Source organism: Myotis davidii, unplaced genomic scaffold (genome assembly GCF_000327345.1).
Source record: "Myotis davidii unplaced genomic scaffold, ASM32734v1 scaffold497, whole genome shotgun sequence".
NCBI lineage: Eukaryota > Metazoa > Chordata > Mammalia > Chiroptera > Vespertilionidae > Myotis > Myotis davidii.
This window is the reverse complement of record NW_006288434.1, coordinates 757,431-769,104: the sequence shown is the minus strand read 5'-3', so window position 1 is coordinate 769,104 and position 11,674 is coordinate 757,431. Positions and strand designations below refer to the sequence as shown.

The window sequence follows — 11,674 nt, the reverse complement described above, 5'->3', positions numbered from 1 at the left end:
TTCAGAGAGGAAGGGAGAGGGAGAGAGATAGAAACATCAATGATGAGAAGAATCATTGATCAGCTGCCTCCTGCACGTCCCCTACTGGGGATTGAACCTGCAACCTGGGCATGTGCCCTAGACCGGAATCGAACACGGGACCCTTCAGTCCACAGGCTGACACTCTATCTACTGAGCCAAACCAACTAGGGCTGGAAATAAATTTCTTTAGGAGTGTTAGGAACATAAGCCAAACAAACAATTTCAAAGAATACGTACCTGGTACTGCTTTAAGCCCATTATATACATTAACTCATTTAATCCTCAGAATAATCCTGTGACGTAAGTACTTTTATTTATTTTAGAAATCAAGAAATTGAGATACAGTAGTTAAGCAACTTGCCCTAAGTTATAACTACTAAGTGGTGGAAATATGATTCAAACTCAATCGGCTTGACACCAATATACAAGTTTTTTAAAAATATATTTTTTATTGCCTTGAAAGAGGAAGGGAGAGGAAGAGAGAGAGAAACATCAATGATGAGAGAGAATTACTGATCAGCTGCCTTTTGCATGCCCCACACTGGGGCTCAAGCCCAGAACCCGGGCATGTACCCTGACAGGGAATTGAACCATGACCTCCTGGTTCATAGGTTGACTACTGAGCCATGCCGGGCAAGCATATACGTTTTTAAACTATCCGTTGATAGTTTAAAGCATATTGAGTGAGATAGTGATTATACACTCAAAATAGTATATACATAACTCATCTTGGCTTCATTTCCCAAAATATTTTCATTTTTGAATTATTTATTCAATATATTTTAATATATTTTTATGATATACTTTATTTAGCAGTAAGACTAATTAAATGAGTGTAAAGTAAACCAATGTTTAATAAAGTGAAAGTGAATGGCTTCTCAAAAAATATATATAAAAGATTTTATGATTAGATTTTAGATATAATTGTTAAAATATAAGCCATATATTATAGACTTTCAATCCAATTGGAAAAGCCTCAGTGTTTTTAATCTTAAAATTGAAGTGTAATCCTAAAATGCCACGAAGATCTCTTAAAAAGAGTCTATTAACCACTTCTCACCTATTTTGCTATACTTTCGTTTGGTCATGGACCATCAAATAGGCATTGTAATTTTCAAAGTTTTCAGACATATACTTAAAATATAATGAGATCAATTATTAATATTGATTTAAATAATCGGTATGTCACTTAGGTGTTTTTATTGTCAACATGTGAGCATCTAGAGGAAATGTAACTCATCTTTCACTTTCTGAGGGGTTTCTATGTAGTAGATATTTAATGAACATTTATGGAATGAATAATGAATATACTTAATTTCTAGTAAAGTATACAGTGACTACTTTAAAAGCAGAATAACCAAAATACACTTCTTAAAGCAGAAATGGTATAGAGGAATACAAAGTTAGCGCTGATTAGTTATTACTAATGGGAATGATTTTATACATGAGGTTACATTATTTATGTGGCAAAACCCACATCTGGACAAGGCAAAGCAACTTGTTCCAAGCTTTAATATCCTTCACGTGCAACTAAATGGAGAAGTTAACCCAGGGTCTTGGCACCCAGACATTAGTTTTAATAGATATGTTAGTTTGTCATGTTAACATTATTGAACTATCCTTTCCACCCTACCCATCGATACTTTTATTCATATTGTATTCCTTTTGTAAAGAATATAGGTTGAGACATCTGTCCAGGGGCAGTATTAATAAAGGTTTATCTCATTTGGTTCTGATCTCATAGCAGCTCCTTCAGTTGCCCCAGCCCCACAGGGGTGCTGAAGGAAGGTGCCTGCCCTGGGAGCATGTGGAGGTGAATCTGTTTCACTGGCTGGCATTCTCTCCACGTGCCTCCAGCAGAAGGCCCAACCCCTGGTGAGCTGGGCTCTGGACTTTTATTCTCTGAAAGTGCAGAACGAGTGTAGTCCTTCGGCATCTGCCGATTTGGGGAGAAATACTGAAAACCATCCTCATGATCAGAGTCTTCTTGTCAATACTTAATGTGTTTGCAATGTTCTTGTTCTTAAATGTCTCACAGATTTAGAGAAGCTTTGACAACTGGGTAGCACCTTCGCGCTTCTACCAACTAGTTTGCCAGCTTTTAATTTCTTGCACCCAACTTTCAATAACATGCCTCATAAAAATCTGCCTTCCCCAAAGGTACTATGTATTACGGCACCAACTACCTAGCTTAACAATTCCAGCTTTTTTTCTTTTTTCTCTTTAAGGGGGATGCTTTCCTCACTTCTGGTCTTTCAGGTTTTCCGTAGACTTTTTCCAACAATTTCAAATATCATTATCAGGTATATCTTGAGATGGGTTTTTAACAACTCATGATTATAGAAGGCCATAAGGTGATAAATCATGAAACAACAGAATTAAAAGAGAATTGGTTTTAAAATTTACTATATTATTAATGTCAGGATTGCCTTTTTGGGGGGATGAGGCTGACATTAAGATTGGCTGAAATGGTAATAATAAGGAGACAATCCAACAGGTGGATGAAGGATTCATTACAATGCATTAATTCATGAGGAACAGACATATCTCAGTATCTGAGGATGGCCTTGTGCAGGATTGAGTTTTTTTATCTCTTCCACAGAATGCCTTTGGGATATATCTCAAAAATAGGCTACTGAATAGAATTGACCACTATTTTATGTGTAACTAGGCCATTGAGAGTTGAACGTATATATACATTTTTTTAATGTTTTTTATTAATTTTTAGAGAGAGAGGAAGGGAGAGTGATAAAGAGATAGAAATATGGATAAGAGAGAAACATCTATCAGCTGCCTCCTGCACACTTCCTTACTGGGGATCAAACCCACAACCGAGGCGTGTGCTCTGACTGGGAATGGAACCGTGACCTCTTGGTATAGGTTGACATTCAACCACTGAGCCATACTGGCTGGGCAGTACATATACATTTATTACACACTCTTTATAATTCTTCCTAATAACATTCGCTTTTTATCACCCCATTTTCTTTGGTTTTAAAATCCCAAAGTAAAGTAAATTAGAATGGCATTATTTACTGTTTTGCCAATAAAAATAGTAGCATTTCCTTAGGTAAGCCTAAACTCCAGGTGTTGAATTTTCATATATATCTTCTCTGCACTCAGGATTTGAGTTAAGCTGGATGAAAATGCTACAGTAGGAAGTCTTACAATGGTATGTGGTTAAGCTGAAAGGACATATGAGATCAGCTTACAGAGGAAGAAGATGAGACCATGAGAGGTTAAGTGCTTGCCCAGGTCACACGGGCTGGACCACAGCTTTTGGGATCCCAGAACCTGCCAGAGGTTGGTTTATGTGGCAGCCTCATGGCAGGAGGGTAGTTTGATTCTCCCTTCCCAGGGTTCAGCACTGACACGCTTTTGCACATCGCACTATGTGCAAGCCCAGAAGTTCTGCCAGGAGCAAAACAACACTCCTTAAACACTCTGTGACTTTCAGAGCTGTGTGAAATAAAAGGTTGACGTTAATGGTTGCCAGCTTGGAGGGAGTAGCTCCTCTTTGGCGCCAAATGTATGTGGAGAACAGATGAGACTGTGGGAGTGAAGTTGGCAAAAGGGAAAGAAAAATGAATCTATTCTTTTTTTAAAAAAAATGAAAGTATAATAAATATCTGGATAAGTTAGATGTTTATTATTCATTTAGAGATTCTTCCCATTTGGAAATGAAATATCTGTGTCTTTAGGGTCAGTACTCTTGAATAATAATTTTATATTATTTTTCTAAATATCACACAGTGATCCTTTTTATTTGGAAGTAAAGAGATTATTTTAATTACATATATATAGATATAGATAGATAGATAGATAGATCAAACTATTTGCGTTCCCTTTCCTGAAGGTAACTATTTCTTATACTGAAATGCCTATATTTAAGCAGTGACACATGTTAAGATAATGTGTTTCAACAGTTTTGAGAACTAAAAGCAAATATACCTCGCAGATAATGATTATTTAAATGTTTGGTTCCTAGAGATAAAACTGTCTTTGACATCAGGAGTGTGGATACGGTGGCCAAGGATTCTATCATTTTATTTCACTCTCGTTTTGTTTCTGCAAAGCCTCTTCGCGTGTTGGAGAGCCTACATACCCCAGTGGCCTTAGGGCATTTGTTCGCAGAGGCCGTGCGGCCTCCTGCTGCGGCTGCCCACCCGGGAAGGGCATTTTGTAGACCCACCAAATACCCAGAGAAGCACTCCTGGGTGTCCATCCATAGACCCGTTGTGTACCTAATGGTATAGGGTAGCGGTTCTCGTTCAATCACATTCCATCTGATGCCTTTCTGACCTCGAGTTTTTACGTATTTTCTAATTTAAGAGCAAACTTACACTTATTGGAGCTTGAGTTTGAAAATGTGTCCAGCACATCAGTTTTTTTTTCAAGCAATACAAATTTGATCATTTCTTACTAAGTTGAGTCTTGTTGCTTTTAAACAAGAACTATGGATAAGATATGGGCCATCAGTTTGGGAGCTCTTAAAGTGACCTGTTTAAATCTATTTGTAATTTATTATCTGTCTCTCTGTCTCTCTGTCAGTCACTCTGTGACTGTGTCTCTCTTCCCCAGGCCCGTGATTTTAGGCACAATAAACTAAAGGAAGCCTGGCCAGCATGGCTCAGTGGTTGAGCTTCAACCTATGAACCAGAAGGTTATGGGTTTGATTCCTGGTCAGGGCACGTGCCCCAGTTGTGGCTCTATCGCAAGTGTGGAGCATGCAGGAGGCAGCCAATCAATGATTCTCTCTCATCATTGATGTTTCTATCTCTCCCTCTTCCTTTCTTTCTGAAAGCAGTAAAACTATATATATATTTTTTTTTAAAAAAAAAAAAAAAAGGAAGACTGAGACTCTCCCAGTGTAGTTCAGTGGCCATTCTATGCTATTTTGAAATGGAAGCACATGATTTTAATGGAGGCACATGGCTTACATCGTCATGTCTAATGATGCCTGGGATTAATTAGGCATGGAGAACATTTAGGTGTTATTATTGAATTACGCAAATAATGCCAACCCCGCAGGACCACATAGAGTAGACTGTTTCTATGTATGTAGTTTAATGTAATACTCTACTTCCTAAAAGAAAAAAGTTATCCGCCTCAGTAGCATCAAGCTCAAACATTCACATGGTGTCCTGGATAACTTTTGAAAGGGCATTTCCTAAAAAGCTCAGTTCTGTTAGGTGGAAATCATCATGCTAAAAGTTCTATAGTTCCAGTCAAATCAGTAATATTGAAACTATAGACTATGCCCATAGTTACTGAAAATACAATTATTTCAGGGCCTTGAATTATTACTTGATATTTCTTTCAACTCCAGGAGGTCAAAGATTTTAAGTTGTTACACCTCCTTAGGATAGGCTATTGATGAAGGGAATTTTTAAACTCAGGTTCACTGTCCTTAGGGACGGCACACAGTTATAGAGAGTGATCAATGTTTTCGTGACCATCGGATTGAATTTGAATTTCATTCCAGTGTGGAGAACTATTTGGATGCATTAACTGAAACTTCCTGTATAAAATTTCCCCTGTGGTAGTGCATGGTGGAATCACATACACTGTCCTTTTTCATATACTTGTGAATAATGCAGTTGGGAGAGATTGGGAGGTGGGTTTTTTTGTTGTTGTTGTTTTTTAGTTCTAACTGTATAAGTCTAATGTCTGCAGTAATTTGGAAATTTTTATGCCTCCCTCCTAATATGTTTTTAGAGGTGAAAGAATAGAAACAGCTATGAATTCTCAAAGCAGCTATGAATTTTGCAAAACAGGTCTCAGTCCTTTTCACCTATTTCTCAGTTGTGGAAGCAATACCCCGAAAGCATTTCATCAGCATCCAGCCACATCTCATGGTCCTGGCTTGAGAGTATCTAATGAGATTTTGTTATATTTCCTGAACTAAAATCAGTGGAGGCCAGTTTTTTCCATTAAATGACACCTCGTTCTTTTAAAAGGCTGTGGTGTCAGGCTCGTCTCATGGGTCAGATTTTTCTAAGACTTCTTGCTCTTCCTAAGCCTCGTTTTGGAAATCTTCAACAAATATTTCCAGCAAAATTTGGAATCTCTAAGACCACATTATGTCACCAGTTTCTTGGGTTAGAATTATCCTCTGTTCTTTACCTTTGGGCTGTCTACTTTTATCTCCATTAACCTTTTGGCTCGAGTATAAACATTTATTGAAGGCTACCTCCTTTGTCGGTCCAGTAACTCCAAAGGTTAGTGAGAAGTGGATGCTAGTCTGACCTCTTTTATCCACATTAGATGATTCTAATTATTCCTAAGAAATGACACTTTTGACCCATTTTGTCCTTGTCAAGTTTGTCTAGTTGTAGACTGTCTAAGCATGAAACTCTGGGTTCAGAGAGTGTCCAGGATGGCCGATTTTTTTCAACTTACAATGGGGAGCCCTCAAACGTGCACACTGTTTCTTTTCCTTTTTAAAACATTCCAGCTTCACTGAAATTCAGGGATCCTGTTATATACCTTGAATGATTTATTATTGAAAGAGATGGCCTAGATATAGATAAAGTGCAAACTTTAACCTGCAAAAAATCCAGGGATTATTTCAGTACAAACAAAAAACGATGAAAACCTTTGTACAAGTGAGAATAAGCCAAGTTTTGCTGAGGTTGCAAGCAACCCTAATAGCTCTTTACATTTAAAAAAGGTGTTGTTGTTGTTTTTTCCTCATGGTCCATGAATATTGTGAGGGCTTCCTTCCTCCTTGCAGGCTTACAAGATCAATGCAGCAAAACCAAGGCATCATGGTGCTCCATTGGCTCCTACAGCTTCTGTGTGAAAGTGACCTGAGTCAATCCTTGTTCAATTTCAGTGGTCAAATGAAGTGATATGACCACACCTAACTTTAAAAGAGAACTGGAAAGTGGAGAGTTGGAAATAAATGATCAGTGGCATTAGTGACTACTCCCACTTTTAAAATGGATAATGGTGTTGGTCTCGACATCTATGCTAATGATGACAGATATTACCAGTGCCTGAGAAATAGTAGGGATTCAGCACATGTTTTTGTACATTTTTAATGCATCTATTCATATAGATCTTTAGCAAAAGTTAGACATGCATCTTTGGTGTACTCTACACTGTGTCACTTGCTTTCCATGGCAAGCTTTGAGATAGAAAGTATTGCCCATTTCTCAGATGTACTTGTGAGGTTCAGGATGTTCAAGTTCAAGTGATTTTCCCTTCACAGAACCCACCAGTAGCATGTGTCAGGATTCAAACCTACATCATCGAACTCTGAGACCAGCAGTGTTCTTTCTGCTACACCTCAACTCTAAGGTCAATGATGAACCATGAAATGTTTTAAATGCCTAATTACAGAAGCAGGAATTATTGGTCACCTCTGTGTATTTCCTCATACTTTAAGGCACAAACATCAAACATATCTTACGATTTTAGAATGGCGATGAAGATTTGGTGTTATCCCCATCCAGGGAAAAATCGTTTTATACTTTTGAGCACATTTGATGAGGAAGTTATCATTTGTTTTTTAACCCCAAGTCAGTGATTCTGAATGTCTTTTGTGTTGGTTTTCAATTACTGCCAGAACAAATTTCCATATACTTAGTGGCTTAAAACCACACAAATGTATTACACTAAAGTTCTATGGATCAGAAGTCCAGTGTGAATCTCTAGAGACTAAAATCAGTTTGTCAGATGTGTTCTTTTCTGTGTGTGGGGAGTTGGGGGGCGGGGCCGGTCTGGAGAGAATTCATTTTCTGCTCATTCAGATTGCTGGCAGAAGAATTCAGATCCTGGAGTCTGCAGAACTGAGGTCCACTTCTTTGCTCCCTTTAATTGAGGACCCTCCCAGTTTCTAGACCACTGCATTCCTTAGCTGAGGCCTCAGCTTGCCATCCTCAAATGCAGCAGGTGGAATCCTTTCATGTCCAATCTCTTCGATCTACTGCTGCCTTTTTCTTCTACTTAAGAAATCTCCTGTGTTTAGATTGGGTCTATCCAGATAATCCAGGGTTGCCTGGTCATGTCATGGTCCTAAACCTTAATTGTATCTTTAAAATCCCTTTTACCAAGTAAGGTGACATATGCTCAGGTTCCAGGTGACTAGAGCACGGACATCTTTGGGGCCCAGATTTCTGCTTGCCACACCTTTTACATCTGCTCTCTTTTCTCATCATATTGTAGCAACTGTATTCTCTGTAGGAGACTAGATAAAGATCTTGGCCTTCATTTCTTCATTTGTGAAATCATTGAATGCACAGTTGCTTCCACTCTTAACTCTTGTATAAATCCTTATGATAGAGAGAGGCATTGGAAAGTAAACCTAATGATCAATGTGAATATTACTGTTATTTTCCATTCATGGGTTTTGCTGGAGTGTGGATTTCATATAATCCTGACTAACTCCTTCCCTCTCACACTTGGTAATCTTCTTTGAAGGCAGTCAATCTCTACAAAAGTTGACTTCTTCAGAAAGAAATTGACTTACCTGCTCAAAACTGTAATAACTGGTCCCTTGAGATTTTTTATCTACTTATTTACTCTACAGCTTGGATATAGCTTTCAGCAAATCTTTGGTAAATTTTTGCTTTTGCTTTATTGATTTGGAGAAAAAGAAATTGTTTTCTCTTTAATTTAGTTTCTTAGTAAGTCAGAGTGTACCTATACCCAAGCATAATAAACACTTCCAAAGTTTTAAAAGGTATTATGCCTCATTTACCATTAAGGAAAGATATTAATTAATGGGGTTTTTTATTGTGCCACAAAATTAACTGCTTTGAATATTAATTGGCCCCTGTAAAAACTGGAGAAAATGTTCATGCCTAACTCTTGGAGTTAAAAAAATCAAAAACAAAAATTCTAGGAAAGTACTTAATACCCAACATTTAGCAAATACCCAACATATACAAACAGCTAATATTTTGATAGTAGTAATAGTAGGAGTGGACGTGAAGAACGCATCTCAGTATGCTCAGGACTTTCCATTTTTAACACTGAAAGTCCAACATCTTGGGAAATGCTTCAATCCAAGGAAAACCCAGATGGTTGGTCACCCTAGGAGTAGTAGTTTGGAAACAAGAGATAAATATAAATAAGGGCCCTGCCTTCTACAAGCTATTTTACCTAAAAGGAATTATTAAATTTTTGAGTTGCCATTTCTTTGTCTGAAAATATATATGAAATAATAGAATCCTTATTTTTTCCTGCTCAAAACAACTTTACTGGCTTTATTCTTCTTAGAGATTACAGCACAAAAGGTTTTGCCTAATATGAAGAGGACCTTCAAGATCTCTTCTAACCTGCCCTTCCATATGCTATGTTCCTTCCTCCTACTCATGATGATAATAATAATATTGATGATGATGATGATGATGACAGCTAATGTTTATCTAGTGCTTTCTACATACCAGGAACAGACTTTATAAGAACTTAAATAAAAGAGTCCAGATCTACTCACTATTTCTTGTACACATGTACATATATTCTATTCAGACTGTGGCCATGCTATTACCAGAAATTGTAAATTCCTCCTGTATATCCTTTAAGATCTTGCCTGAGTATCACCTCTTCTATGAAATCCTTCCAGAATCCACAGGACAGGAATTCCTTTCTCGCCCTTCACTGACCTGCAAACAATTTACTTGTGATGTGACACTCCTTACCGTGCTACTTTTTGCATTATACCAAACTTTTTTTTTTTAGCGTATCTGTACCCTTCACCAAAAAAACGCCTGAACATATTTTTAGCACCACGCATAGGACTCTGTTCATTGGTTTGTTTGTGAAATGAATGGAAGAGCAATTGATTTACTTTATACCTAAAGATTCCCTAAAGTGTTTATGTGATCAATATCTATTTTTTATATAATCTATCAAAACTTGTAAAAGCTCATTTACTGTGTAGAAATCCACATGGCTTTAAGAACTATGGAATATCAAGATTAAATAACTAAAATGAAATAATAGAATATAATAGAAATGGGGCCAGGTTTCTGTTGTTGAAATCTATTCTTTCAAATCAGAAGAAGCAGATGTTACAAAGATGACTAAATCCATCATAGACAGGTTTCTCTGAATGGTGAACTGTCTCCCGTGACTTGCTCTGCTTACTGCTTGGAGAACTGCTGACCCTGATCTGTGGACTTAACTGTTTCTCTGGTAATAAAAGGAGCTAAAATATGCATAATTAAGACCTACTGTTTAATTGGATATGGGTCACTATCATTTCAGATTGAAGAAGCTTGCCTGTGCTCAAATTCTGGTTTGAAAATGGAAATAAATAGAAATGGTCACTCAGACGGGTAACCCTAGAGACAACTTGATAACACTTGGCCTAGATTGTTAAAAATTACAACATGATATAAAATTACTTCTTGCCTACAGGGCTTTCAGATAGTTGTTTTCTAATGGTTACACTAGCTAAATATTAAGATATGTGTTTGAAAAATTAAGACTTTGAAATGAATCAAAGTATGAATATGAAAAATCAGTATGCCAGTATTTCTTGCAATTGATCTGGCTTACTACCTCTTCTGTTTTAATATTTGAAGTGTTTTTTCAACTTCTTTTTAAATGTATCCATCATGGTTCATGTTTTCATTAAATTGTGTATTCTGTGGTAGTTTTATCTCTCATCATACAATTGAAACTTCAAGAAATGGGTTAGCCTTTCTTTTAACATGCAGCGTTTTTAATATGGCTCCGCAGTTAACAATGGGTCCATGTCTCATGCGTTATCATTGTTGCCATTCAGCGGGTGAAACGGGTTTCCCAGATTCCTCAGAGATTTGAAATGGCCAGATTACATGGAACTCCTCAAGCGAACACTTGTTAATGCCAATTTGGGAAATTGGTGATAGCACAAAACATGTGGGAAAGTCCCAGACTGGGCTGAGGTCTCTCTGGCAGGATCGTATCTAGGTGAAAATGCAGTTCAGAAATTACCTGGAGACCCTTGTATTGTGCTCTGTGTTGTGGTTTTATGATATTTGATATACAGAACATGGGCTGCTGAATGATAAAAGTCTGAATGCCAGTTCACTGTGACTCATCAGAAACAAGAGTCTTGCTAAGCTCATTTCCTCCCAGTTTGTTTCCTGCCGTGTACATTTATCAGCATCGTTAAAGAAACAACCTAAAATGCTCAACCTTTTGAACCTTGTATTTAAAATGTCCCCTGGAAACATTTTGTCCCCCTGCTTCTATGCCTCTCAGAGGATATCATGCTTTACTTGCTCTGCGTTTGATTTTATTCATAATTCCCCTTTTATAGTCTTTCTGAAGACAACGTATGGTTGATCATTATTATTATTATTATTATTATTATTATTATTATTATTTCAGCTATAGATGGACTATATATCTACACTTAGCAAAGGGGTCGAGTAGATTCCAATATTCATCCAGAATAAATTCCTACTCTAATATAAATGTTGCTCAGGATAGAGCTTTGAAATGGATCCCGATTCTTTACATTCTTTCCTGTCTGTTTCAGGAAATAGTGAGATCCTGTTGATAGGAAAGGACAATGTGTCTAAAGTTCACTTCTAAGCACCCTGCTCTTTGCAATGAAAGTCATCTGCATTCTCTTTATAATTCAGAGCCACAAGAGATCGGACTAATCTTGGCGATCTGATCCAGTATCATTTAGGAGAGGGCGCGGAGG

General features: G+C 37.3%; 1 protein-coding gene across 1 annotated transcript in view; it reads left to right on the top strand.

Annotated features, from left to right (window-relative positions):
• ZFPM2 (zinc finger protein, FOG family member 2) overlaps window positions 1–11,674 on the top strand; it is a 331,407-nt gene that overhangs the window by 174,916 nt on the left and 144,817 nt on the right. The gene's annotated exons all lie outside the window — the stretch shown is intronic.